The following is a 25321-nucleotide window of genomic DNA, read 5'->3' on the forward strand; positions in this document are numbered from 1 at the left end:
GAAGATGAGGCATTGATTGGTGTCAATATTCAAGATTTAGCAGGCCGGGCGCGGTGGCTCAAGCCTGTAATCCCAGCACTTTGGGAGGCCGAGACGGGCGGATCACGAGGTCAGGAGATAGAGACCATCCTGGCTAACACGGTGAAACCCCGTCTCTAATAAAAGATACAAAAAAAAAACTAGCCGGGCGAGGTGGCGGGTGCCTGTAGTCCCAGCTACTCGGGAGGCTGAGGCAGGAGAATGGCGTGAACCCGGGAGGCGGAGCTTGCAGTGAGCCGAGATCTGGCCATTGCACTCCAGCCTGGGTGACACAGCAAGACTCCGTCTCAAAAAAAAAAAAAAAAAAAAAAAAAAAAAAAAAAAAAGATTTAGCAGGAGAAGTTGCCTTTTTCAGACCCAGGAATCAAAGCCCTGTAAGCTAACAGCACAAGGATTAGTTAATAGGACATTTGTACTGCAGAAAGTTCTATTTCCCTCTCATGTCACCAATAAAAACACTGTGATTTGGTGTCCAGTGGTTACAGCCTACAGCACTTCAAACCACTGTATTAAAGTGGTTAGGATACTCCTTGCATGTAACTAGTTGCCAGCATTCTAATGACAGAACTGTGATAGAAAGCATCAAAAAGGTGACAGAACCTATGCCAAACTTTTCAAAGTAAGACAATTAAATTTTCTCTCCATCATTTAACAAAATGCTAAATGCAAATACCAGTTTTGGAAATTCAGTATGAGGATAAATAATCTCCTTTTATTTAAATACTATACAACAAAACAAGAACAAAGTGAGAATAAACACACAGTCATTTTTTTTCCCACTATTTTATTTATTTATTTTGAGACAAAATCTCCCTCTGTTACCCAGGTTGGGGTACACTGGCAGGATCTCAGCTCACTGCAACCTCAAGCTTCGAGTCCTGGGTTCAAGGGATTCTCCTGCCTCAGCCTCCCGAGTAACTGGAATTACAGGTGGGCACCACCATGCCCAGCTGATTTTTGTGTTTTTAGTAAAGATGGGGTTTTGCCGTGTTGGCCAGGCTTCTGGCCTTGAACTTCTGGCCTTCAGTGATCTGCCCGACTTGACCTCCCAAAGTGCTAAAATTATAGGAATGAGCCACCACACCCAGCCTTCTTTTCAGCTATTTTAAAAGAGCATAATCACATATTTCCAAGATTGGTGTCTAGATATGCTACTGATTACTGATTAGGTTGCTTTCACCATTAAAATCTTCAAACCAGTGCAACAATTGTACATGTTTTGTTTTCAAGTACACACATGAAGGCCCAACAGTGATACCAGGCTTGGGATCAAAAATCACTAGAAATTCTCACATCTTGTTTTTATTACCACTTAATCCAAGTGAATGTCACTTAATTTTAATAATGGTAAACACAACTTAAGGAGGCTGAGAGAAATCCCAATCAATATAATATCCTTAAGGACAAGGCCAATCTTTCTGGACGTGGAAACTTTGTACCCACATCACAGGTTTTCCTCATTAAAGGAAAGGGTCTGCAACCAACTCAGTTGATTGATTGAAGCCAACTCATATTACTGATTGCATTGAATGTGTACCAAACCTCAGGCCATGGATGCCTGAGTCCTAGTGTTCCTGTGACATCCCCTTGGGGTATTGGAACTCTACCTTTCAATGATGGGAAGTCTTGGGCAAGAGCACATCTCCTCCCCTTGTCCAGTATAGACAGCTTTTGTGTCTAACTCTACCGCAGCAGCTGGCCTATACCTGGGGCCAAGGGTTGGAGTGGTTCCTTGCTCCAGCATCAGTGGTAGATGCCTTTTGTTTCATGTGAGAGAAGCAACCAGGTATTGTACCTGTACTCTGGTGGTGGCTGATAATAACCTATATGCCTACATCACTGTGGCAAACTCAAGAAATTTGCTTCCCCTGCCACGCGTGTCTTGTCAGCACTGAGGATGTGAGAGGAAAGACCCAGCAAATGGGCAAAAAACATGCTACGTATCTGGGACTCTCAGAGATTCTAAGCTGTCACAATAGTTCACACTTGGCCTTTAAGAAACGATGAAAACTTCAGAGATTATCTCCAACCAACATTTATGGCTGCCATCTTTTCCTTCCATTATCTGTCAAAGATGATGAACCGCTTCATGTGTTTGTCCTTCTATAGGGGGTGTCTCATGCTTTGGACTTCAGTTGCTTTGCAACTTCGCTCTTTGGTGAGATCAAAACACATGATTTCGCAGACCATACAGCATTTTCTTGTCATTAGAGTGGGAATAACTGTCTCTTACAGATTTCTACATCTTAAACTACTGTTGAATCACATGTCTGATTTAAAAAATCTTTATATTCTCCTCTATTTCTGGATTAATTTCCCTTCAGGATACTACACAAATTCTGTTAGCTGATCACTTCTTTTGAGGCTCTGAGGTAGACATAGTGAACATCTTGACGATCCCTACAAATGAGCCTATTCATTAGGTGCTCAAGAGAAACCTGGGCCCAGACTAGTAGGAGACACACAACTGTCACCCACAGCTCTAGTTGAATTTTTATCATGAGGCTCTTTCTCCTCAATCAGTATACTAGTCTTAGAACAAGATTGAGTTTGGGTAATCTTAACTTTGGGTCTATCTTAAAACAGGCTTCCTGAGCAGCTACTAAGATTTGCTGGGACTACAATTTCTGGTCAAATGTGAGCCAACAGAGTAAAGACAACACTCTTGACCCAGGAGAAGGCAACAGTACATGGATACACCACATTTTTCATCAACCTCAGAACAGTTATCTCAATGAATATTTAAATTAGTGATTGAAATACTTGTTTCCCCAAGCATGTGATGCTGAAAATTGGAAAAGTTGCCTTGGTTGTCTAAATGATTATGTGCGCAGATTGAATTTGAGGGGGTACACAGGTGCGGCCTCCAGTGGAAAAGATTCTGAGAACTGGATGTGGGTAGAGGATGCAATTATGGAACTTGATATCTTTCCCACCTTCTTTTCTTTCTTCCCATTTCGACTGGTCTTGTAATGCTAGGCCCAGGCATCAATACACATACAACTAAAAAAGGCAATATTAGTGCAAAAGACACAGTGTCTATACAATGAAATTAGATGGTACCTATTGCTGAAGTTACTTTAATTTCACATTGTGTAGCCCAATAAGGTGAATGTCCCCCACCTACCAAGGGTGTTAGTCAGCTCAGGCTGCCATAGAAAGATATGAAAGGTTGGGTGGTTTAACAACAGACTTTTTTTTTCCTCAAAGTTCTGGAGGCCAAAAGTCAGAGATGGACGTGCACGAAGAGTTGGTTTCTGGGGAAGCCTCTCTTCCTGGCTTGCAGAAGGCCACTTTCTTGCTTTGTGCTCCCACAGCTTTTCCTCCGTGCCTCTGTGGAGAAAGAGAGAGATTCTTTGATGCCCTTCCTCTTCTTATAGGACACCATTCCTACCAGATTAGGGCCCCACTTGTATGGCCTCATTAACCTTAATTACCTCCTTAAAGCTCTATCTCTAAACATAGTCAAATCTGGGGTTAAGCTTTCAACATATGAATTCAGGGGAAAACTATTCATTTTATAACACCAAGCAATAGGGCGATCCTATGATTCTTTACCTATTAAATCCTATGACATTTGCCTGGTGGTGGCGCCCGGAAGAAGTTGTTAGTAAGGCTGCTATTATGGCTAATTCCATGATTAGGAAAGCACACCTGAGCTGAAGTGCCTGCCATATGGGAAAGAGTGCAGGTCAAACAGATATTAAATGAAAATTGGGGAAAATGGTAGCAAACAAAAGCAGTGCTTTTAAATCCAGGAAGGATTGAAATTGTACAATTTCATGGAAATCCTATTGTCTTTATCAGGAGAATGACTACACAAGGTTTATTAACTGGGGGGAAAGGATGATGTGGATTAAGGACCACACCTGATTGCTCAGCATAATGTGAATTCTTGACTAAACAGCTATAGGGTGTGAAGGAAAGATCAGCAGTCGAAGAAAACTCAAAGATTTTTGGACTGAGCATATGGAAGGATGCAGTTTCCATCCACAGAGGTGAGAAAATAGCAGGTGTGGCAGGTTGTAGGAGGAAAAACAGAGATCAGTCCAGGGTCCCAAAATTTTGCTTGAAAGAGTTTTCCATTTGCCCTGTCTCCATTTCTGCATCAACAGATCGAGACCATCCTGGCCAACATGGTGAAACCCCGTCTCTATTAAAAATACAAAAATTAGCTGGGCGTGGCAGTGCATGCCTGTAATCCCAGCTACTCAGAAGGCTGAGACAGGAGAATCGTTTGAACCCTGGAGGCAGAGGTTACAATGAGCCGAGATCGCACACTACACTACACCCCAGCGACAGAGCTAGACTCTATCCCTAGATAGAAGATTTGCTAGACAGAAGATTTGCCTGGTGGAGTGTAAAACAAACAGGGGTGATAGAAATGAGTTCTGTGGATGTGCTGCTCTCCACCTGGGGCCCATCCTTCATTTTGCCAAGACCACCAAAGACTGGGCCTTCCTCGACAGGAGGGGGTCCTCTCCACATGCCTCCCCTTTCCCTGGGCCCCAGTCCCCCACCACTGAGTGTGTTTGCCCAACCCCACAGCTTCTCTTCTTTCAGGAATGTCATTTCTTGAGCCACACTCCATCGCAAGATGTGGTCCAATGGTCTACCCAAGGTCCAGGCAAAGAATCAGTGATCAGGTGACTCTTTGTATTGCAGGGATCTGACAGCAGAGATGATAAAAGTTGCTCCGGTTTTAGCGCCAAATATGTAGAAACATAGAGACCAACCAGACCCACTGGCTGCTTCAAAACTGTCTCTGCAAAGTCCCTGCTTAGATAAATTCCACTCTGGGGCCGGGCTCACCCTGTAATCCCAGGAGTTTGGGAGACCGAGGTTGGTGGATTATGTGAGGTCAGGAGTTCAAGATCAGCCAATCCAACATGGTGAAACCCCGTCTCTACTGAAAATAGGAAAATTAGCAGGAAATGGTGGCACATGCCTGTAATTCCAGCTACTTAGGAGGCTGAGGCATGAGAATTGCTTGAACCCGGAAGGTGGAAGTTGCAGTGACCCAGGATCGTGCAACTGCACTCCAATCTGGGTGGCAGACTGAGACTCTGTCTCAAACAGACAAACAAAAATTTTAAAAAGGAAAGATAAATTCCACTAGGGAAAGAACCCAAGGACTATACAGTAGCTTCTTTTTTTTTTTTTTTTTTTTCTTTATTAGAGAGGCTGTGACCTCCCTGAGGGACAATTACAGTAAGTAACTGTAAAAACCACAGGGCACAAAGACAGGACACTGCATTTGCCGGAAATGGAATCCAGGTCTCCCGTGTGGGAGGTGAGAATTCTACCACTGAACCGCCAATGCCTCCTGACCCCAAGCTCTGCAGCCTTGGACACAGTTAAGACACAGACTTGGGGAAAGGAGTCAAGATTTTTGCCATGTTCTCTTTGATGAGGCTACCAAAAGAGACACCCAGAGCAAAGGCTTGCAGTGGAGATTTGCATCAGGCAACACCACAAAGTTATGGCTTCACATTAAAAGAGCTGACTTGAAAAAGCCTTATTCTGAGTAGGCTCTGTGCAACTGGATAACAAACCTCTGTAGGAAAACATCAGAAATTCACCCAATTTCTTGTCTCTGGTCCTATATCCAGTGTGAGCCTGTGGAAAGTTCTTGCCTTGCTCCTTGATGTCTTCTCTTTGCCTCCCCATTGCTTGGTGCCTCCCAAACCCTTTCCTCCCAACCTTGACACGAACATCATTACTTCCTGCAAAAAAGGCCATAAGAACACCGGGACCCCGGTTTGGAAAGCTGAACTCTTGGAACTATGCCTGGGATACTCCAGGAGACCAGGGTGAAAATTGAGCTTCTCTCCTCCTATACCTCTTTCGAATTCCCGAAAAGGCCTGCTTTGAATATTTAACCCTTTTCCGCCCATTAAACCATTAGAGCTGGCATTTCCTTTTCTATCCAATCTGAGAGACTTAAATCCATTATAGTTTTAATGGATTTAAAGCATTTCCCCCCAGTTAATAAACCTTGTGTAGTCATTCTCCTGATAAAGACAATAGGATTTCCATGAAATTGTACAATTTCAATCCTTCCTGGATTTAAAAGCACTGCTTTTGTTTGCTACCATTTTCCCCAATTTTCATTTAATATCTGTTTGACCTGCACTCTTTCCCATATGGCAGGCACTTCAGCTCAGGTGTGCTTTCCTAATCATGGAATTAGCCATAATAGCAGCCTTACTAACAACTTCTTCCTGGCGCCACCACCAGGCAATAATTAGCAGTAATTAGTGTTATGTTGGAGATGACGGGCATGGTTAGTCTCATTCTCACCACCTCATTGTATGATTTCTGTGTTTTTGCTTTGTTTATAAAATCTCTTCCTGCCTTTCTTAACTAGACTGGTCTGTCTGGGTAAATGTTTTGTTTTCCTGTAGTGTTTTTGAAATTCCATGTCCCTGATTAGTTAATATATTTTCTTAGATCTCAGGTGCACAGGAAGAAGGTAATCATGTACCTTAGCTCAGGGCACATTATGGTGGCTGCTCTGAGCAAGGCCCTTACTGTCTTTCCTTCTTTTCTCTGTTTATCCCACTCCCATTTCCCTGTCCACTTCCAGAAACTCGTTCTGAGGAGTTTAGTATATGCTCTTTTATCCCACACTTTCTCTGCATATTTCAATAAGGGAATGTCTTTGGAAAACATACATTGTTCTTTGGGGATGGGGGATATTAAAACAACTTTAAAGTGTGAATTGGTTTCCAAAAACCCATTCCATCCTCTTTACTCCATTTTGTATACTATCTCCTCAACTTTTCTATTCTAATAGAAAAGTTTGTGTATAATGTGGGGAGGATAAAAGAGTCAAGCCAATTTAAAATAGGCAAAACACTTGAATGGTGTTTGTTTACCAAAGAGAATTTCTTAATGGCCAAATGGCATAAGAAAGGATTCTTGGCTTCATTACTCATTCAGGAAACAAATTTAAAATGCCATGATACACCACTACACACCCATCAGAATGAGTAACATTTAAGAGACAGGGAAAACCACTGGCTTATAAAAATGCAGAGCAAGTGTAATTCTTGTTGCTGGCAAGAGAATATAACAGTACAGCGGGGAGTGGTGGCTCATGCCTGTAATTCCAGCACTTTGGGAGGCTGAGCTGGGTGGATCACTTGAGGTCAGGAGTTTAAGACCAGCTTGGCCAATGTGGCGCAACCCCGTCTCTACTAAAAATACAAAAATTAGCCAGGTGTTGTGATGGGCACCTGTAATCCCAGTTACTTGGGAGGTTGAGGTTGAAGTAGGAGAATTGCTTGAACCTGGGAGGCAGAAGTTGTAGTGAGCAGAGATCGTGCAATTGCACTCCAGCCTGGGTGACAAAGTGAGACTGTCTCAAAAATAAAATAAAATAAAATAAAAAGATAAAAGAGAATACAATAGTGCCACCATTCTAAAATACTGTCTAATAGTTTCTAATACAGTTGACCCAGCCACTCATGACCCAGCCACTCTATTACTAGGTTTATACTCAACAGAAATGAAGGCACAGACCCATAAAAAGGCCCATAGTAGAATATTTGCAAACACCTTATTCACAATAGCCAAAACTAGAAATATCCCAATTGTCCATCAACTCTAGTATATTCACATGTTGGAATAGCACTCATTAATAACACCAAAGAGCTGAGATACATGCCATAAAATGGAAGCATCTCATAACCATTGTTGCATTAAAAAAAAAAAAAAAGAAAAACGCAGGCACAATCAGTATAGTCCTTTATGTGATTTCTACAAGAAGCAAAAGTATACCACAGAGATAGAAATCAAATGGCGATTGCCTAAGTGGGGATGGGGTGAGGATTGACTGAAAAGGGGCTCGCACGACTTTTTGGTCTGTTGAAACTGTCCTGTAACTTGATCTAGGTGATGGTTTCTTTTGTCAAAATGCACTGGGCTGCACACTTAAGATTGGTGCACTTTGGTCTCTGTGGATTATACTTCAGTCATTTACTGATAGCAAAAATAAATAAATAAATAAATACAAACAAAATTTAAAATTGGGGTTGGAGAATGTCATTAACTTTAGATTTTATTGTACTCTTTCGGTTTTATTTAAAATAGCCAGTTGGAGTGCGAACTCTCGTCTTCTCTTGTCCATTTCTGATTTGGCCTGAAAAGGCCCCACGGATTTTTGAAATATCTGAGCCAGAAAAACGGGTAGGGCCACATCAGGCCAACAGTAAAAGATTCCAATAAGGCTAACAGGGGGCACCTCACCTTTTGGGTGTTGTACTTGCTCAGAGAGGAAGCAAAAGCCTTTCAAGATAACCGGACCCCTAGGCCTGCAGGGTAGGAGTTCCCTCTGTTCTCGACTCTACCGAGAGTTCTAAGCCACAGGAAAGTTGTGACCTCTCTAGCCGCAGGTCAACGGCGCAGCCTAGGCTCAGGTTGGAGGCGAAAGGGAAAGAAGAGCGCTGCACTCAAGAATGGACGTTGCCATGACTTGGATTCCAAGCCAAGCCTCCTGCGGCCACAGCGTAGAGTATTAAACACAGTATGATAACCGCGAGCCGCAGGAGCTGAAGCGCGCCGGGCTCTTTCTTCAAACTTAATGCAGGGCTGCTTTCGTTTTGGAGACCTAAGGGTCCGCGTAGATTTCGTTCTTTCGTGCTGTCTCTCCGTTTTTCCTCCCTTTCTTCCCCATTCTGCTACAAAAAACAAACAAACAAAAAAAAACAACAAAAAAACACACTTCTCACGTCTCCCGTGTGCAGTCCTTAGCGCTGCACAAAGCTACTGCGAAGTTTAGCCTCCCAGGTCCACGCCTCTATCGACTTCCTTGCCCTCCTCCTGGCAATTCCCTGTTGGATTCAACCCTTGGCCGGCTCCGGCCTCCTGCCCCAGACAGGCACACGAAAACAGCGCAGCTGAGCCCCGGCAGCTCCCTGCCTCAGAGCGGGAAGAGAGGCCACTGGAGGCCTCGCCCCTTGCGCGCCCCAGAGGATGCCGAGAAATCAATCGGAATAAATGCTTTCTAAAAAGAGCTTACAGCCGGGCACGGTGGCTCAAACCTGTAATCCCAGCACTTTGGGAGGTCGAGACGGGCGGATCACGAGGTCAGGAGATCGAGACCATCCTAGCTAACGCGGTGAAACCCCGTCTCTACTAAAAAAATACAAAAAAGTAGCCGGGCGAGGTGGCGGGCGCCTGTAGTCCCAGCTACTCGGGAGGCTGAGGCAGAAGAGTGGCGTGAACCCAGGAGGCAGAGCTTGCAGTGAGCCGAGATCCCGACACTGCACTCCAGCCTGGGCGACAGAGTGAGACTCCGTCTCAAAAAAAAAAAAAAAAAAAAAAAAAAAAAGGAGCTTACTTCCCCTTCATGATGAACCTCCGCAACATGTCGAAATCCTGTCTCTACAAAAAATACAAAAATTAGCCGGGCGTGGTGGCGCGCGCCTGTCTTCTCAGCTACTTAGGGACTGAGGTAAGAAGGTCACTTGGCCCCGGGAGGTCGAGGCTGCAGTGAGCCTTGTTTGCACCACTGCACTCCAGCCTGGGCGACCAAGTGAGACCCTGTCGCAAAACAAAACAAAACTTCCCCATAGAAAACTAGTTCATGATTTACATTCTCAGGACTCTTCAAAGGACTAAAATCTAAAGGCGACGACCCTGGTGCGTGGCAGACCCTGCTCCCCGCGAGGGGAGCAAGAGCGACTCTCATCACCCCCCCTGCGGACACAGGATCCAAAGACGGCAGCGAAAGCTCCGCAGCGGCCCCGAAAGCGACTGGGCAGGGTGGGCACAAGCTCCCTCACTGGGTGAAAGCGGCGCAAAGAACGGGAAGAGGCATCCTGGGAGCCCACCGGGCGTTCAGCTTCCCTTGGGCCCCCAGGCGGCTGGGGCCCGGGTCGCAGACGGGGCGTTTCCGGGAGCTTCTGAAGCAGGGGAGGGGCAGGGCCGGCGAAGGCCATTAGGCTGTCCTTCTGGCTCCAGAATCTCCCAACCCGCGGGTGTGCAACGTGATCAGTGCGACTCACCGCTCTAATCTCTTGGGTTTTCCCTCCGGAGGGCAGGCCCTCAGGACAGAAGGGATGGGGAGAGTTTGGTGGGTGTGCCCTACATGTAGCGCCCAGTAGAATCAGTAGTAGTGGTCTCTGTGGCGCAATCAGTTAGCGCCTTCCTCTGTTAACAGAAAGGCTGGTGGTCCCCGGACGCCTCGCTTTGTTGTTTTAACCTGTTTCTGTTGATATACAATCAACTCCTGTTCAGAGCCGCATGGCCCGGCCATAGCGATAATAATTGACAACTGATGCCTGAGCTCTATAAGTTTCTGCTCTATGCCTCCTCCCTAGATTTACTTTCTTCCCTGTACTGATATCTCATAGGCCAGTACAAAATGGCGCTCTTCGGGGTTCTTCATCACCCATCTTCCCGCGCTGGGGAAGATGATCAACTTACAGCGCAGGCGCCATTCAGCGCCGGGGAAAATTACCAACCGATGGCGCAGGCGCAACATGACCTCCGACCCAAGAAAGGGAAACCTACCTGGCCACTCCCACCGCAGGGCCACCATCATAGCCCTGGCCCAACCTCCGCCCCTGCTGGTCTATATAAGGCATTACGCTGCCACCAATAAACGAGACTTGATCAGGATACTGTCTTGTCTCCATTTCTCGTGTCTCTTGTCCCCCCGAGTTCCCACTCCCTCTTCTAGGGTCTACATTGACGATCCCGCGGGATGGGACAAACTCCAGCCTAATCAGGAGACACACATGTCCTCTTCCCCAACTTCTTAAGTCTGAGGTTTGGCAAGGGCCATGGTGCCTTGTACCTGTCAAACTCAGGAATCCCAGAGACCTTAGACAGGGACTCACTTCTAGTGTGATAAAAATGTTCTTTGCTCCCATGGAAGGCTTGGGGGAGTAAAGTGCCTGGACTTTTTCATGTTTAATAATAGGAGACCTATTGCAGTAGTATTCTGTCCCTAGCATGTGCCTGGGTTTAGTGATTCTTCTATCAGTAATGTGACCAGTGGAATCAGTCATCCTCATGGTGATCCTCGCCATTGCTTGTGAAAACAGCATTTCTTCCTCTGTTTGTGCATGATTTATTTAACCCTTTTCAAGATGTTTTTGAAATGAGGTGGGTTTCATGGCTTTAGGATTACAAATGATGCTGCAATCTCCACTATTCTTGTACACATATTTTTGGTCACTCCTGCAGATATTTCTATAGTGTAGAGAACAGGATGTGCCAGTTTTACACTACAGCATTTATGTAATGCTTCTTATTTGAGTACATTCTGCAAATTTATCTTCCATGGGAAGATAAATTTGCAAATTTCATATTCCAATTTGTTTCCCAATTCTATTAATGTCCCTTTTGTCGTTTACTTGCCGGCACAACAAACTTTTCTACACATCGATGTATGATATTCCACTGAGGGGAGGGGCATCCTCCTGGCTTAACTGAGGGGGTGAACAACTGAAGGACATGGTGGACATTACACACAGATATTCTGTGGCATAGGATGAGCTGCTAAACTTCTAGGATGTTTTAAAGTCCTCCAACATCTGTAATTATTTTCTACGGTGACCAAGCCATGCGGGTCCAGAGAAGATGTGCCACAGTGACCTCTTTGACAGCTTTCTGTCAAGTCGTTTATCCAAGGGGAGCAAAATCACAAAGGTCCCAGATGATTTTTTTCTTCTCCCCTTTCCTCTTTTCTTCATAAATCTTGGTTTTGCTTTTGTTTGACCAAACCAATCTAATGCCTGTTCTCCCTCCAATACAATGGTAAATCAACACACAAATAGCTATCCCTTTATTATTCTTTGATAGATTTCTGCAGTGGCTATGTCCATAAAAATTAGCCCATTTGAGATACATCATTGGAGCCAACAGAATGAGCCATTTGCGATACATCATTGGAGCCAACAGAACCCTGCACCCAACAGGCACCTTTTTGCAGACCTGGGCCCTTAGAGCTATTGGCTCATGTTCCTTCAGTTCTTCTACCAAATATTATGAGTAGAAACTGAGGTCTTTGGCTTTTACCCACTACTATGGCTATAGTACATTTTCTTTCTCTTGTCTCTCTCATTTTTATATCATGATTTTCTGCCATCAGTGGCACCAGTGTGGGTTTCTTGTTTTGATGTTATCGAGTGAACTTCTGGGATTGTTTTATGAGTATCGGTATTAAATTCTTCTGTTGATGAAGACTTGTGTTGTACCCAGTTTTTCCTTAGTATAAAAATGAGGTTAATAAGAACATTTTTGGTAGAAGCCTTGTTGGATGTATTGCTCATTTTATGGGGGTTATCAATAAAAGCAAGTGTGCTTCCTTTTCAGGTAGGCTTAACTCGATAAGAAACTGCCAATTATTAGAACAGCTGTTGTGCTAAATTGCAGTCCAACTAACATCACACAGCAATATCATACACACTCTGTATGAGGAAGCAGGAGAGGCAACAACTTTCAAAATCAGTTTTTCTATGTTTCCTTTCATTTTTTTGTGAACCCTTAATGGCATCTTTGAAGGTAGCTGTGGTCACACCAAGTGTCACCACCAGCCTATTCAAGTCCCGCTGCAGAGCCATGGAGTGATACAGCAGGACAACCCTGCCAAGTCTCAAGCTCATAAACACCATGATTCATATGAAATGAGAAGGGTCAGATGATTCCTCCCTCTCCTGCCATGTCTGTGCCTCTCTTTGCAGCTGCCATGTCACTGAAAACAATTGCTCACGCTTATTTTCTCAAAGATAAAGCTAGACATTAGTCAAAGCTGTGAAAACAGATTTTATTCAGTAACTACTGACCATAGAGAAAGGGGCTGAGCTCCATCGCATTTGTGCAGAGGTGATGGCATTCTGATCAGAGAGTAAGGCAGGGGAGAGGGCGGGGCACAAGTGAAACATTACAAAAGATTGGTCATTGTAAGCTTCTGCCCCATCAGGACAGCTGTGTCTGCCAGCTGGCAATATTAGACGTTAGGATTCTAACCTCCCACAGAGACCAGAAGACGGAGACTCAGTCCTTCCTGAGGACTACCCCTCAAAGGAATGGCTTTCAGATCCTGGGGAAAGACACACTGGAGTCCCTAGGAGATACACACATTCCTCAAAGGGCTGGAAGAGGATTCCCTTCTTAGTAAGTGCTATAAGAATGAACCTACCATCATCAGCAGGTATTGGCTAGAATTAAAGTAAGTTCCCCTGGCAGCCTTGAGCTTTCTTAGGTAGGCTTTGTCATGGGAGCCTAGGGTCATCCACGGGACATGGTCATATGCTATTAGAAGCCATGATAGAGTCTGATCATCTCTTAGCACAGAGGTTTAAACTGAGTGTTTGTTTGCTGAGTTTGGTGGTTCTCACTTTCCATCCCCCCATTCCATGGCCAGGATTTTACTGGACTCTGATAGATGGACACGGCCACGGGCCATTTCCAGTGACATTCAAGCAGCCCAGGCATATCTATTGAGATCTGAATGAAAATAAAGGAAACCATGAGATTGAGAGTGGGCCCCACAATAGGTATGCATTACCAATATTCAGGAGATAAACAAAAATATTTCTAGGCTTTATCAAAATGGAAAGTGACTTATGCAGCTAGAATGAAATTCAAACTTACATTATCAAAGTATCCAGTTTATTGATATTTTGTATAAGAAAGCCATGGCAAAATGACAATCCACAAGTGGCAATGGCATGTACGACTCCATAATGTCAAAATTATCCTCACATTAAATGAAACTCCTACGTGTTGCTACAGTAAGGGAACAGAAGCCAATGTTATGCTGGAATATATTAATTGTCATGGGTTAAACAGGCAGGACATGATGCTACATTTTTTAGTCACTTCTATTGAGAGTATTTGTGAAGGTTAATTTTTGTGTCAGTTTGACTGGGCCAGGGGATGCCCAGATATTTGGTTAGACGTGATTTCTCACTGTGTCTCTGAGGGTGTTTCTGGAGGAGACTGACATTTGAATCAGTAAACTGAGTGAAGCAGATTGCCCTCCTGAGTGTGAGTGGGCCTCATACAACCCATGGACCGCTTGAATAGGATGAAGGGTTAAGAAAGAAGTTTTTCTGCTTCACTGTCTTTGAGCTGGGACGTCAGTCTTCTGCCTTAAGCCTTGGACTTGGTCTTGAACTGTATTCGACTCTCCTAGGTCTAGAGCTTACTCAGAGTAGAACTTGGGCTTCTCTGCTTCTGTGTGTGTGTGTGTGTATCCTGCTCATTTTCTTTCTCTGGAGAACTAATATAGTATTATATGCCAGTTGCCAGTTTTTGTCTTTATTCTTTTGAAAGGTGTAAAATAAATAAATAAAACAAAACCGTGGAAGGCTCTCAAAGAAGAACAGTAAGGACTACTAGAAGTTTTAAAGTTTTAGGAAAAACTCTAAGAACAGCTTTTGTTAGAACTGTCTTTAAGAAAATGACGGGTGTTGGGAAAAATATTGTTGCTTTAATGTTTTTAAGCAAAGGCATGATTAGTCAAGGAGAAATATACTTGGGATTTTTAAGTTAATTTTTATGTTTTAATAATTCACATACAATCTTAAGAACTCAGAGAGAAAAAGAGAGGTCCCTTGTACCCTTTACTCAGTTTCCTCCAATGGTAACATCTTCGTAATGTTTCCAAAATTGTAATATTTGTAAATACTGCAAATGTATTGTAAATGCAACAGTACCAGGAGCTTGACATTGATACAAGCAAGGTACAGAACATTTCCATCAACACCAGGATTCGTCATGTCACTTTTTTTTATAGCCGTGACCCTGTCTCTTCAGTGCTGCTCCTCCTTCCCTCCTTAACCCCTGGCAACTACTAACCTATTGCCCATTCATATAAAATTTATTCATTTCAAGAATGTTACGTAAATAGAATCCTACATGTCACCTTTGGGATTACCCTTTGTCCACTCAGCATAATTCTGTGGAGATTCATCCAGGTTATTGTGGGTATCAATAGTTTGTTGTTTTTTAAAATATTAATGAGGACTATTTGATGCTATGGACATACAACATAGTTTGTTTAACCATTCTCCTAATGAAAGTCATCTATACATTGTTTCCCCAGTTTTGCCTATTAAAAACAAGGCTGCTATAAACTTTAAGTATACAGATTTTGTGTGAACATAAGATTCTATTTCTCTGTGATAAATGCAGGGAATGCAATTTCTAAGTGGTATGGTAGTTGCACATATGGTTTTAAAAGTAAAAACTATACAGATATTCCCAAAAGTGGCTGTAACCTTTTACATTCCCACCAGCAATGTATGAGTGATCCAGCTTTCTCTGAATCCTTGACGGAACTTGATGTGGTTAAGCTTTTCTTTTGGTCATTCTGATAGGTATGTAGCAATTTCTCATTGTGATTTTAATTAGTATATCACTAGTTGCTACTAATGTTCTGATTTCAACATATGAATTTGGGGGAGGGGGCTGGGCACAATGCATCCCATAACAGTGTATATTGTGGTGTGGTTGCATGTTCTAAAATCGTCAATTTAAGTCCTGCTGGTTGATCATGCTGTTGGGTTCTTCTACATTCTTGTTGATTTTCTGTTTGGTTGTTGTATAAATTGTGAGAAAGGGGGACGTTGAAGCATACAGCTATATTTGTGGATTTGTCTAGTTCTCTGTTCAGTATTTTCAGTTGTTGCATAGACATTTATGACTTTTGTCAGGGGAGGAGTTGGTGGATTGGTTGTTTCTTCATTATCTAATGTCCCTCTCTGTCTCTGATTAGTTTCTTTGTTCTGAAATATACTATATCTGACATTAATATAGCCAGTCTTGCTTTCCTTTGTCTAAGGTTTGCATGATATATCTTTTCCTATCCTTTTGATTTCAACTTGCCTGTATCATCATATTTGAAGGTAGTCTCTTTGTAGCCAGGATGTAGTTGGGTCATGTCCATTAACCTACTCTGCCAATCTGTGTCTTATAATTGGTGTACTTAGGCCATTGATATTTAATATGATGATTGATATGGTAGGCCTTAAGTCTGCCATTATATTTTTCCTTTTGTGTTTGTTCTCTCTGGTGTTGTTTTCCGGATATGCTTTCTTTTCCTTACCTTCCTGTGGTGACTTGAACATCTTTGAGAATAGTGTTTTGCCTTATCTATAGTGTTTTTGAGTATATCTGTTTGCATAGCCCTCTTGATTTTTACAGATATTCATATGTCTGTGCATCTGCATCTGACCACACAGTACACTGGTATCATTGTATCAGTTTCAGTGAATGATAGACGAGTTACCTCCCTTGTAGGTCTCTTTACCCTCCCCGTTTATAATTGTTTCAAACATTTTCTTTAAGGAGAGTTAGAACCCCATCAAACGATGCTACAATTTTTTCTGAAACCATCAATCATAGTTTAGAAAACTCAAGAGAAGAAAGTCCTATTTTGCTTACCTCTTTTTTTTTTTTTTAATTTTCTTTCTGATGTCCCAAGGTTCCTTCTTTAATCATTCCCTTTCTGTCTAGAGAAGTCCCTTTAGCCTTTCTTTTAGGGTAGAACTGCTGGTCAGAGATTCCCTTAGCTTTTCTCAATCTGAAACTGTTTTGATTTTCCCCTTAATCCCTGAAAGATGTTTCTGCTGGAGAGAGGAGTCTGGGCTGACAATTGTTTTCTTTCACGGCTTGAAAAGCACTGGGCAACTTCTTTCTGCCTCTATGGTTTCTGATGAGAAATCCATCATCACCAGAATTGTTTTTCCTTTCTAGGTAAAGTGTCACCTTTCTCTGTTGCTTTCAAGATATTTTCTTTGTCTTTCATTTCCGACATTATATTTTTTCACGTGTCTTGCCATGGACCTCTTTGGGTTTTATCCCATTTGGGATTCTCACGGCTTCTCAAACCTGTAGGTTTATGTCTCTTGCCAACTCTGAGAAGCTTTTAGCCATTTATTTCTTTGTTTTCAGCCTTGTCCTCTTCCTCTTCCCCTTCCAGACATAGGTAACAACATGAAAGTGAGACCTTTTGAGGTAGTTTCACAGGTCCCTGAGGTTCAGTTCACTTTCTCACCCAGTCTAGTCTTTCCCTGTTAAGATGGTATAATTTCTTCTTTTTTTTTTCATGTGCAGTGGATGGATTTCTTTGCTGTGCACCATCCATTCTCCTGTTCAGCCTATGTGCTGGACTTTTTATTTTGGTTGTTGTATTTTCCACTTCTAATACTTCCATTTTGTTCTCCTTTAAATCTTGTATTTAATTGCTAAGGCTTTCTATTTGTCCATTGATTTCAAATGTGCTCATAATTACTAAAGCATTTTCATCAGGCTTGCTTGTTTTAAAATCTTTGTCAGACAATCCCAACACCTCTCTCATCATATTGCCAGTGTGTATTTGCTGTCTATTTTCATTCAGTATGAGATTTTCCTGGTTCTTGGTATGATGAATGATTTTCAATAGAAACTTGGACTTTTGGGTATTATGTTATCAGACTCTCGATTTTATTGAAACCTTCTGTTTTAACTACCTTTTTCTGAGTCTGCTTCTGCAGGGGAAGGGGAGTAGCGCCATCTCATTGTAGCCAGGTGTGTGTAGAAATCCAGGTTTCTCCCCTGACCTACCTCTGTTGACACCCTAAGTGGAGGGCCCGTGAGGAAAGAGCAAGGATGAGGCCCCTTGGCTTGGGTGAAGGGTGGGCAGGGAGGGTCCTGCGGCTGCTGGGAGGACCAGAAGGTCGATACCCTGTGAAAGAATGAGCCCTGATTGCCGGCGCCAGGAAAAAGGCCCCGAGGCGGGGTCTACAGCCTTGAAGGGGCGGCGTCCACACTCCCTTGCGCCCGGGACTTGGAAGCTCAAAACCCGCCGGCTGCTGCAGCTTCTGGGAGCCGGAGAGTGTCAGCCGGGCGAATTCCGCACACCGGCGCTTAGTTCTGGAACTGGATACCCCGCAGAAAGAATCGGGATCCCGTAGCCCGGTTATGGGTCTCCAGGGCCTTCATTTCGGGAGCAGGCGGGGAACCCTCAGCCTGGCGCTATCGCGATCCGCAGTCTTCTTACCTGAGGGATCGCAGGTGCTTCCCGGGGCCTTTTGCCAGCACTTTCCTGGGGCCGCGGGAATGTTGAGATGCAGTCGAATTTCATCCGTCATAGGCAGCAATATGCAGTTGCCCAAGGCGGCGCCTAAGATTTTCGTGGATATGTCCTCCAGAGGCGGTGTTCGGGTCGTTTAGCTAGAGTGGGGTCAGCAGGTTTGCCTCACACACAAAAGGTGGGTTTCATAATGACCTTTTCTTTTTCTTTTTTTTTCAAGGGAGGGGAATGGACCTGAGGGGTGGGATGGGGGAACTTAGCTGCATCTTTGATCACAAGAAGCACGGGAGGAGTTCCATTACTACCTGAAACCCCGCTGAGCACTAGGAACTAGGCCCGGTTTGCCCGCCGTGAGTTGGATCGGAGGCGAGGGCGCCGGATGAGGTGGACGTCACGTTAGCTTTAGATCCAGAAATTTCCAATCTTCTCATCTATCGCCGAAATCTTCTTTCTGAAGATTTCAAGCTGACAGCTACAATGTCTCTGAAACCAAGGAGGTCTTTCCTGTGAAGCCCACTTGGCTTCCTCGCGCCCTGACCTCAGTTGCGGAACCGGTTGAATTGCGTGGCTGAACAAAAGAAAACGAACCTAAATCTGCACCTGGAGCTCGAGCCAAAGACCGCTCAATTCAGAGTTTCATGCTCTACGAATTGAGCTAGTTGGGGGCGAAAGGGGATCCCTACACATGTTTTTATTGGTAGAACCCCTTGAGCCAGTTCAGAGATCAGGAATCAGAAGGACTCCGCTCATCACTCACTGAGAGCCAAGTCTGCACTTTGGTGGCAAGGAAACTGAGGCTCGGAAAGAGAGCAAGTGCTTGGCTCTGCCTCACACCGTGCTACAGCTAGGCTAGAATGGAGCACCGCTCAGTTTCCTTGTGGCCTGGCCTCAATACAGCCCAACGCAGTGGCCAGGCTGTCAGAGGTGAGAGGTGTTGAGCAGCTGGGCAGTGATTGCTTGGAGCCCTGCAGTCCGCTTGGGTCACAGAGAGCCATTTTTCGTTGGGCTCTCCTCTTAAAGTTAGTATTTACCTGCTGTTTTTTTCTTCAGACAAGGAAATTGGTATTTTTGTCGGCTTCCCTGGTGGTCTAGTAGCTAGGATTCGGCGCTTTCACCGCTGCGGCCCGGGTTCGATTCCCGGTCAGGGAACGTGTTTTGCAACATCCCCAAATTGTGTGCGAAGATTTGATAGAGAAACACACAGGTGATGATTAAAATACAGAAATATGTTCCCAGCAGCAATATTTGTAATAATAAATGTTCATCAGTTTGGAAATGTTATATGTTGTGATCCCTCCATACCCTAAAAGGATATGCAATTATTTCAAAGATGGATGTAGATAATGATAATAGCTGCAATGAGGCCACCGGTGATGATGACAGTAATAATGACTAATGCTCTTGGAGTGTTTACTATGCATCTGGGCATGGGCTCAATGTTTTACTGCCATGTCTTATTTAAACTTGGAACAACCCATTCGGAAACACATTCCTATTGGGCCCATTTTACAATGCGGAAATGGAGGCACAGAAAACCTGAGTGACTTCAGAGTCACACCGCCACGGAATGAGGCTATCTGCTCGCGTCTACGGCTTCATGGAGAGAAGAGTCCAAGGTTCTCTTGTTCTTCTGCTAGGGATTGTCATCTTCTCAGAGATGTGCAGCCTGAAGAATCAGCTGAGGCAAGTGTGAGGAGGAGGGAGGGAGAGAAAGGAGGTGTGTATTGGGCTTGGGATAGGTAGATTCTGGAGCTCCAGAACTGAGCTTTTGCCTAAAATGCACCTTTTGTAAACAGCATTTATTTTTCTAACAAACCCTTAAGCCTTCAGGCAGGATTTTCCTCATCTAACTTGAAGCAGATGGGCAACAAAGACCCCATATATCTGGACGTGGAAGAATGAAGGTCCGAAAAGAACAGTTACAAGGTTAACTATGCCTCTGCGTGGAACAGGACGAGTAGTCTTTAGTTTTTTTGCGAATGACTGCCCTGATTGCTCCACAAAGAGGCAAGTGGTGCCTGGAAGTCTGAAGACATCTGCCTCAGACACCTGTCCGTTATTAAATGCCCCCATCCCCAGGTTGTGCACCCTCACTTCTTTGTGCCATTGCACAGGTTCTAGATGCCTGAGGGTGTGGTGACATGGAGGCCAGAAGTTGTGTGGTTGTCATGTTTCCGAGCTGACACCAGGCCGTGTGAGTAGGGGCAAGATGCAGGAATGCCAGATCCACCACATTCTCCCCGGTCCACACTGCCTCCTGCACTTCCCCTATGGGAAGCCGCCCCACCACAGGTGACCACCATAGCCTCCTGGTCTGAAGTCAGCCACTTCCTCATCCTTCCCTATGCTTTATTTGTCGTGCTCACCGCTTGCATTCCCTGTGCCCAAAAGGAGAAATGCTTGTGGGGAGGACACGAGCCGGTTGTGTTCCCACTGCCCGGTCCCTTCTTGATGCCTCCGATGTGGGCTCGGTGGGGCAGGACTTGCTCACCATGCAGCTACTCACCTAGAGCAAGGCTTCACACCTCGTGAGCACCCAATGCTCGGTGAATGAAGGCGTTCCAATGCAGGTTTCTGAGAGACATCAAGAATTCTACTGGACTTCCCACTTTTAGTCCTTTGAATAATTCGGGTAATGGGAAGAGAGAAAAAGCTTTTCAAACCTGGGTGTTCTTTGTAAGGTTTATTCCAAGTCTAGAGGCACCTTCTGGAATGAGCTCCCCTCTCTGTAAGGGGACACCCCCCCAGCCTGTGGGACTCTGTAGGCAGAGAGGAAGGTAAACCCTGAGCATTGAAGAGAAGGAGAAGAAAGTGGGTAATACTAGGGGCAGCCTGGAGTATGAGAGACAGACAGACAGACACAGGCACACAGACACAGATGGAGAGGTTGGAAAGGCAGGGCTGGGTCGAGGAGGAGTCAGGAAGCAAAAGGACCTGTATGTCCAAGAGCCAGATTTAGGGTGTAAAAGTCAGAGTTCAGTTTTGCTGAAGAGAGTCAACAAAAGAACCAAGGCAAAGGGAGCCAATAACTCCAAGGATCCAGGTCTGCATAAGAAGCATGGTCAGGTGCAGGATCCTATGGCTCCAGAGATTTGTCTCCAGTGAGATCTGAGTTTTATAGAAAAACAAAACAAACATCACCAAGGAAGGAATAACACAGAGGTAGTTATTAATGTGCTAATGCACCCTTGTCTAGGAGGGAGAACAGTCTGTAGATCGTTTGCATTTAACAAAAGCAGAATGCAATTCATAAAGAAAAGAGAAGAGGAACAAATGTCTAGAAGGAGCCATTCTTTCCTCTCCTGTTTGATTAGCCTCTTGACAGGAAGCAGTTTAGAGTCCCTCCAGCCAGTTTTCTCTGGACTCAGTTAGGTAGATCACCAGAGAAAACAATTACAATTATTGGAAGACTTTCTAAACATCTTGGAGGTTTAGCTGTGGAACATGTGCCAGAGATTATCTCTGGGCAGTCAGTGTCCACCATGTCTTTCTGCTGCGTCTCCTGCTTAGGTAAGTCAGGTGGACACCACCCCCTCACTGGTACATCAGACTGATGTATGGAAACTTTGCTGTGCTGGCAAGAGCACCAAGGAAAAGGCTCTCTCACTGAGTTGGAAAAATATATTGGAAGATAAATTGGCACACCTCCTGTTGAAGTCAAACTAAGAACACGTAAAGAGATGCCTTCGGCTCCTGGCAACGTTGGAGTAACAGATGCTCAAATTACTCTCCTACCTGAAATCTGCCCACTGCTCCTCTCTGCAAACAAACAGGTGCCTGTAATCCCAGCATTTTGGGAGGCCGAGGTGGGCTGATCCCTTTAATGCAGGAGTTTCAGACCAGACTGGGCAACATGATGAAACCTCATCTCTACCAAGAAAAATCAAATAATTAGCCAGGCATGGTGGTGTGTGCCTGTAGTCCCAGCTACTCAGGAGGTTGCAGTGGGAGGATCATTGGAGCCTGGGTGGCAGAGGTTGCAGTGAGCCAAGATTACATCACTGAAGTCCAGCTTGGGCTACAGGGTGAGACCCTGTCTCATGGAAGGAAGGAAGGAAGGAAGGAAGGAAGGAGCCGGTGTGGTGGCTCACAACTGTAATCCCATCACTTTGGGAGTTTGAGTCCAGTGGATCACAAAGTCAGGAGATGAAGACGATCCTGGCTAACACGGTGATACCCCCATCTCTACTCAAAATACAAAATACAAAAAATTAGCCGGGCGTCGTGGCACATAGCTGTAGTCCCAGCTACTTGGGAGGCTGAAGCAGGAGGACTACTTGAACATGGGAGGCAGAGGTTGCAGTGAGCCAATATCACACCAAAACCACAGTATCAGAGATGATAAATTCGTTGATGGGATTAACAGCAGATTAGACGTTGTGGAAGAAATGATCAGGGAACATGGAACCACGAATAATTGAAAATATGCAAAATGAAACTCACAGACAAAATACTTTTTTTTAGTGAAAAGATTATCAGTGAACTGTAGGGCAGACTTAAGAGGTCTAATTTATGAGTAATGGGAGTCCCTGAGAAGGAGCAGGGAGGAGAGGAAACATTTATTTTCTCTCTGTTATTTTTATTAGGAATGGGGTCTCAGTATGTTGCCCAGGCTGGTCTTGAATTTCATTCCTTACTCAACACTTCCTGATTCGGCCTCCTGAAGGTGTGAGCCACTGTGCCTGGCCAATTTCTGAAGAAACAATAGCTGAAAAGTTCCCAATCATAACAAAAATTATAAATCCAGTGACCCAAAAAGTTGAGGAAACCGAAGCACAAGAAACATGAAGAAAACCACTCCTGGATCCATCAAAATAACATTGCTCAAATCCGGCCAGAAGAAAAAGACATTGTACATACACAGGAACAAAGATGAGGATTGCGTCAGTTTCCTTTCTGCTCTTGCCGGCCTCTACCAGGAGCAGCAATGCACGCGAGCAGAGAACCAACATCTTTAAGGTACTGGGGGCAGGGGAAGTTAGCCTAGAATACTATGCCAGAAAAAATAAATTCCCAAAACTGGAAGTGAAATAAGGACATTTAGAGATGTACAAAAGCCGAACAAATTCACTACCAGCCCGCCCACACTACAAGAAACGTCAAAGGAGTCCTCCAGGCAGAAGGAATCCAATACCAGATGAAAATCCAGATCTACACGAGTAAATGAAGAACACCAGAAATGGGTAACTGTCCTAGGTATTCTTTTATTTTGTAAATTTCTTTTGTAAAAATTTGACTATTTAAACAAAAGCAATAACACCGTGTTGTTGGGTTTATAACATACCTAAAAGCAAAGTGCATGTCAGCAGTAGCGTCAAGGCCAGACAGCGAGGTTTAATATCACTTGAAGGTTGACTGTGATCAGTTAAAAAGGTTTGCTCTAAGCCCTAAGGCAATTACTAAAATAACAAAAGAAAGAGTTATAGCTAATAAGCCAACAGAGGAGAGAGAATGGAATGATATAAATACCATGTGAATACTATGATAATTGCTCTTCCTATAGTAATTGAACTTCTATGCTGTAGAAATACACCAGTGGCTGAAAATGCCCATACAAAAATGTCTAGAGCATTATATGTTAATTGTAAAATCACGGAACCATTTAACCTCAAAAGCGTATGGAAAGGGCTAAATGAATGACAGTTAAAGAGAGAGAGAGAGAAGAGCGCGCCAGGCGCCATGGGTAATCCCAGCAGTTTGGGAGGCCGAGGCGGGCGGATCACGAGGTCAGGAGATGGAGACCACCCTGGCCAACATGGTGAAACCCTCTCTACTAAAAATACAAAACTTCACTGGGCGTGGTGGTGCGTGCCTATAATCCCAGTTACTTGGGAGCCTGAGGCAGGAGAATTGCTTGAATCAGAAAGTCGAAGGTTGCAGTGAGCCGAGATCGTGCCACTGCACTCCAGCCTTGCAACAGAGCGAGACTCCGTCTCAAAACAGAGAGAGAGAGAGAGCGAGCGAGAGAGCGAGAGCGAGAGCGAGAGAGAGAGAGAGAGAGTTTCCAGAATCCTAGCGGACCTTGATTTCTGTCCTCATGTGGTACGCGAGACACGGAGGAGAAGAGGGTAAAGTTGGTCTTGCTCTGTCGCTCTGCCTTTCCATGAGAGCATGTGCTGGATACAAGAAAGTTACCAGCGGTTTAAACATTTTTAAAATGCAAGAAATGCTCCATAGAACGGGCTTGAACCACCCACCTCTAGACTTGGAAGCAAGCACACCACCGGACTGCGACACACGGACAGCCAACTCTTTCTCTGGTATTACCATGCAGAGCAAGCGCCTATCCAACGTTAGGCGGAGCCACCACCTTTTGTAGAACAATTGTGCAGGCTCCAAAGCCTCGGAAAACAGGAGAGGCGCATCTTGCTGGCTACGGTTGAAACCCACGCATTGAGTGATTCCGAAGCCGGAAGCGCAGGGGAATGGCCATCGCCGCGTCCTGCCTCTCGCAGGCGCCAGACCCAGCATCCCAGGAAACGTCCGGGTCCGCGACTCCCTGGGCCTAAGCAGCATGGGTCCCAAGGGAAGCAAGCAGAACGCACCGTGGGCTCTAGTGATGGCTCTTCCCGTTCTTGCACCGCCTTCGCCCGAGTTTTTGCGCTGCTTGCGCTCCTCTCGCTCACCTCGGCTTCGGTCGGTGGGGCGGGAGAGAGGAAGGGTGAAAAGCAGAAATACGGAGAGGCGGGAGAGAAGCAGAGGAGGTGCCGACGAGTACAGAGAGACCTCCCGAGAGAGGCTGGTGCAGGGAGGCCCGGGCTGGAGATGAGATGAGAGTTGTTCTCATCACATATGAGGATTGGGAGGAAGGGAGGGAAAAGCAGAGCAGGCATAAAAGAAAGAAAAGCGGGAACCCCCCGTGGCTGTCTGGAAACAAATCCGCTTAATAATCAAAATCTATTGACGTCAAAATTACTAGAGCAAGCTCAGACATTGCCAGTTGGCCTGTGGCTGGCCGTGATCGTATAGTGGTTAGTACTCTGCGTTGTGGCCGCAGCAACCTCGGTTCGAATCCGAGTCACGGCAACGTCGTTCGTTCAGGCTATCGCTTTTTGCTCCCCGCAACCAGACGCCTCAGGGGAAGGAAAAAGGCCTCACAGCTCACCAATCTGGCGAGGAATCCATGGGAAGCCCTGGGCGTGCTCTGTCCTGTTTCTGAGCCTCATGCAGCAAATAACACAGTCAGTCCTGTTGGTGGCTTACACGGAGGCAATGGTATGCTCAGAACCGTTTTTCCAGTCACTA

At 44.9% G+C, this 25321-nt stretch overlaps 1 long non-coding RNA gene and 2 other non-coding genes across 3 annotated transcripts; 2 read left to right on the top strand and 1 right to left on the bottom strand.

Moving 5' to 3' along the window:
- Positions 1–731: 731 nt before the first annotated feature.
- Positions 732–10655, bottom strand: LOC144331575 (uncharacterized). Its single transcript, XR_013398855.1, has 3 exons — positions 10053–10655; positions 8293–8720; positions 732–3372 (listed from the first exon to the last, which is right to left on the bottom strand). It is a non-coding gene; the product is annotated as an uncharacterized LOC144331575 (long non-coding RNA).
- Positions 10656–19153: 8498 nt separating this feature from the next.
- TRNAE-UUC (transfer RNA glutamic acid (anticodon UUC)) lies at positions 19154–19225 on the top strand. Its single transcript has one exon. It is a non-coding gene; the product is annotated as a tRNA-Glu (tRNA).
- A 5805-nt stretch (positions 19226–25030) lies between these two features.
- Positions 25031–25102, top strand: TRNAH-GUG (transfer RNA histidin (anticodon GUG)). Its single transcript has one exon. It is a non-coding gene; the product is annotated as a tRNA-His (tRNA).
- The last annotated feature ends 219 nt before the right edge of the window (positions 25103–25321 follow it).

The sequence above is a fragment of the Macaca mulatta genome, chromosome 1 (genome assembly GCF_049350105.2).
Source record: "Macaca mulatta isolate MMU2019108-1 chromosome 1, T2T-MMU8v2.0, whole genome shotgun sequence".
NCBI lineage: Eukaryota > Metazoa > Chordata > Mammalia > Primates > Cercopithecidae > Macaca > Macaca mulatta.